The sequence below is a fragment of the Lathamus discolor genome, chromosome 5 (assembly GCF_037157495.1).
Source record: "Lathamus discolor isolate bLatDis1 chromosome 5, bLatDis1.hap1, whole genome shotgun sequence".
Lineage (NCBI taxonomy): Eukaryota > Metazoa > Chordata > Aves > Psittaciformes > Psittacidae > Lathamus > Lathamus discolor.
The window spans coordinates 67,676,521-67,681,286 of NC_088888.1; positions in this window are offsets into that span (position 1 = coordinate 67,676,521).

A 4,766-nucleotide genomic window follows, 5' to 3' on the forward strand; every position below is an offset into this window, starting at 1 on the left:
CTCTGTGCTTGGCAAAGTCTTGGAGCAGATTCTCCTGGAAGGCATGCTAAGGCACATGAGAAACAACAAGGTGCTTGGTGACAGCAAGCATGGCTTCACTAAGGGGAAATCCTGCCTGACCAATTTGGTGGCCTTCTATGATGGGGCTACAGAACTGATGGACAGGGGTACAACAGTTGATGTCATCTGCGTGGACTTGTGCAAAGCATTCAATACTTTCCCTCATGACATCCATCTCTCTAAATTGGAGAGACATCAATTTGATAGGTGGACCACTCGGTGGGTAAAGAACTGGCTGGATGGCCATATGTGAAGAGTTGTGGTCAATGGCTCAATGTCCGGCTGGAGACCAGCAATGAGAGGTGTCCCTCAGGGATCGGTGTTGGGACCTGGTCTTGTTCAACATCTTCATCGCTGACATGGACAGTGGGATTGAGTGCGCCCTCAGCAAGTTCGCCAATGACACCAAGCTGTGTTGTTCGGTTGATACCCTGGAGGGAAGGGATGCCATCCAGAGGGACCTCGACATGCTTGTGAGGTGGGCTTATGCCAACCTTATGAAGTTCAACCACGACAAGTTCAAGGTCCTACACCTAGGTGAGAGCAATCCCAGGCACAGCTACAGACTGGACAAAGAAGAGATTCAGAGCGGCCCTGCAGAGAAGGACTTGGGGGTGCTGGTCGATGGGGAAATGAACATGGGCCGGCAGTGTGCGCTCGCAGCCCAGAAAGCCAACCGTATCCTGGGCCACATCAAAAGGAGCGTGACCAGAAGGTCAAAGGAGGTGATCCTGCCCATCTACTCTGCTCTTGTGAGACCTCACCTGGAGTATTGTGTGCAGTTCTGGTGTCCTCAACATAAAAAGGACATGGTACTGCTGGAACAAGTCCAGAGGAGGGCCATGAGGATGACCAGGGGACTGGAGCACCTCCAGTATGAAGATAGGCTGAGGAAGTTGGAGCTGTTCATCCTGGAGAAGAGAAGGCTGCGTGGAGACCTCATAGCAGCCTTCCAGTATCTGAAGGAGGCCTATAAGGATGCTGGAGAGGGACTCTTCATTAGGGGCTGTAGTGATAGGAGAAGGGGTAATGGGTTCAAACTTAAAAAGGAGAGGTTTAGATTGGATATGAGGAGGAAGTTCTTTACTGTAAGGGTGTTGAGGCATTGGAATGGGTTGCCCAGGGAGGTTGTGAGTGTTCCATCCCTGGTGGTATTCAAGGTAGGGTTGGACAAAGCCTTTGGTGACATTGTTTAGTGTGAGGTGTCCCTGCCTATGGCAGGGGGGTTGGAACTAAATGATCTTAAGGTCCTTTCCAACCCTAACTATTCTATGATTGTATATGCTGAAACACAGAATGTGTCTGCTTCCTGAAGCTTAAATATTACCAGTTTTATATATAAAGATATGAAAAAAGTTCCTTGTAAGCAAGCGGGTTAGAGCTATTTTCCTAACTTCCATAGAACCATGAAATTAAATTGTTATTTGATTGATTCAGTATTGTTTCTGATGATTAATTGCATTGAGGTATCCCTATGCAAATAATAATTGTCAGTTTATATCAGATCTAATAAAATCAGGTGTGCATGTACTATTCACCAAGTCTTATTATGATCTTTTGCTTAAAAGGATGCAGCATGCAGTCTGAGCTCAGCTGTCATGTAAATGAATACATTTGGACCTTCTGTGATGTCGTTTGTTTACGGTGAAGTATATATCCCAGAGAAATTCATACTATCAAGATGTGTTTCTCTTTTCAGTGTAGTTAAACCAATCCTTTAGGTTTTTTATTGTTTGTGCTTTGTTGGGTTTTTTTTTCTTTTTTTTTTTTTTTTTTAATTAAGCTTGTAAAAAGTGATGAAAGAATTGTGTCACAAGTTGATGTGGTAGGTTAGCTGGCAATTTTGTTATTCTCAATCTGTCATTCTGAGAACTTTGTTATATGTATTATTTCTATGGAAACAAAGATAAAATATTCAGTTTGAGTTTCAGGGCAAATATTTCCCAATCATATGATTAGCAAACTTTAGCTAAGTTTGAATTACAGAAATTTTAGATTTTTCAGTGTTGGAGCTCCAGTGGTTTCATTTGTATTTTTTTAATTGTATTTGAAATTATATTATCTTTAAATAGATTCTATCCTCTTCCTTCTTTTCCCCTTAGCCCACATGGTAAATCAATATTTTAAAGGACATATTTCCAGAATATTCCACAAAAATCTGGAAAAATAGGAATAGAGAATTTTTCTTTTCTAATTCTGTCCATTAAGTACAAAGGTATGATAGAAATTTGAAGTCTGCCTACATATGTTTTTGTACGTATGTGTAGAATCTGTATATACTTTTTGCAGACAGACACATTTTGCTCTATATTTTGTAGGCTTGTATATATACACATGTATCTAATTGTACTTGCAAGTGCAAATAGAATTATATATAAATAAATTTTTTGCAGGGTAGCAGCATACATACACATTTTTTTTCCCATATATGTGTGCATGGAGCCTGTTTATGATGTCTCTCCTTACACAGTTACAGATTTCTTAATAGGAATGGGATTAGAATACCTGTAAATGAATCTCACTGAAGACACCTGGAAGTTACAAAAAATATAACTTTCTTACAAACACTGCCCTTTCTTTCAAGGGAAAAGGCTTGGTATGAGTTCATGTAGATTAACTTCTTAAAAATTATTTTCTTTTAAGACCATGTTAACCAAAGTTATACTCTAGTGAAGGTGGCTTAATTCTGGAATTTTATGTTTGCCCTGTCTGTAAAGTTATTACCATTCAGAAATTCCCATATTTTGTTGCCTCTTTGAATCTAATCTTTTTGAAGACCATAGGAAGTGCAGATGTACTCGTATTTGGTAACAAATACTGACCACCAAAGAATTGCTCTGAGCAGTGAAATACCCTGTATAATGATGGAGATATTGGTAGCCTTCATCTTGTTCAGCCATCCCTTAACATCAGCAAACCTGACAGAAGTCTACTTAATTCACTGATCAGTTCATGCTGACAAATAATGAATAAAACAAGTCTTTCACAACAATTGGTTCCACCTTACTTAAAGTGAGTACTCTGTAAAAATACGTTTTCCTTCTTTCACACCTACAGTAGAAATTATATGAGCTGTTAGAAGGAATTTACCTGAAAAAAACCAAATACATAGTTAAAATTCTCACCCAAACAAACACGTTTATTGGTAGAAGTTATTGCCTTCTGCAGTATTAAATAAAGCAGTTCTTCGGTGGTGTTTTTTGTTTGTTTTTTTTTTTTTTGTGGGTTTTTTTTTTTGTTTTGTTGGGTTTTTTTGGGGTTTTTTGTTTTGGTTTGGTTTGGTTTGGTTTTGTTGTTGTTTTGTTTTGTTTTCTATTTTTTGGTTTTTGTTTTTTTTTCCCACTGGAGCTGGTGAGAGCAAGAAAATCAAGACATTGTCTTCTTAAACTTTGCTCTTCTTCACGCTTGCACAGTGTGGAAATCATATATATGTAGGTTTTGGTACCTGTGTCTTTTGATTTACAATAAGTTTGGTAATATTTTTTTTCTATAGCTATAAGAATTCTGATAATAAAATTTTCCTTGTATGACATGCTCATGCATAACAAAATTATGTTTAACTATGCTGATATTAAACATTTTCTAGAATCAATGGCTGGCAGAAGATAGTGTATGCTCAATTCTAATATAAGTTAACCCATAACTTGCAATCATTGTAGCTCTGCTCACAGGCTGTTCATTGTAGACCAAAATGCATATTCTGATGTTGACTGTCGTGCTCTGCACCCTAACTTGTCACTGGATCCCCTACTACTGAAAACTTATGAATAAAAAGGACTATAATCAATATGCTGCAATGTACCTGAAGCAAGGATTTGAAATGGAAAACATCAACTTTGGTTTTGGAAAACAGTTTACATTTCTCAGCTGAAATTTTTGCACTGAACTCTCTAAATTGTCATTTGCTTAAGACCAAAGTGCTTGTGTCTTTGATAACCTTATATATAAATGGAATAGTTTTACTACCTTAGAATGTTAAATATTTGTATGCGTAGCTGGAAAGGGATAGTGTATGGCACTAATTATCCTCAAAAACTTGTGGTAAAATACTTTTTCTGTGTGTGCAGTTAGTATACCTTGTAAGTTCTTCTTTCTCCTCTAATAATAGTTTCCTTGGTTAGTGACTTTAAGAAACCCCTTCTATTAAACTGTTCAGCTGACACAGCTTGGCATAGTATGTTACAGAAGAATTTATCAACTTGAAGAACATAAAATGCGTTTCGAAAGCTGTTGCTTAAAATCCTGGATTGTACGCCTGCTGTGGCTGTCATTCTCTTCAAGTCTGCTGGTTGAAGACAATTGTCCAATGCTTTTAAACTTGGATTTTACATTGTACTGTACATCCCTACAAGCAGTGACTGCATTCTACTGTTCTGCTTGTTAAAATTACTTTTAGATCTAAAATGCAGAAACAATTTCACAATATGCTTACTGCCATCAGACCTGGCAGGAAACTCTTTCACTTAAGCGCATTGAACATTAAGATCAATAATTCTATTTTTGCTGGTTTATTGCCAGAAATTTTCTTCCATTTAAAAGAAAAAAAGAATAATTTGAGAAACGTTCTACATGTATATTATGCTTTTTTACTTCAATGTCTACCAATATAAGCTTGTATCAGAAATTACCAAAGAATTTTGTTAATTTATAAGAATAATCAGACATATAGTCTATCTACATTTTGGATTGAGCATGGGAAAAAACCC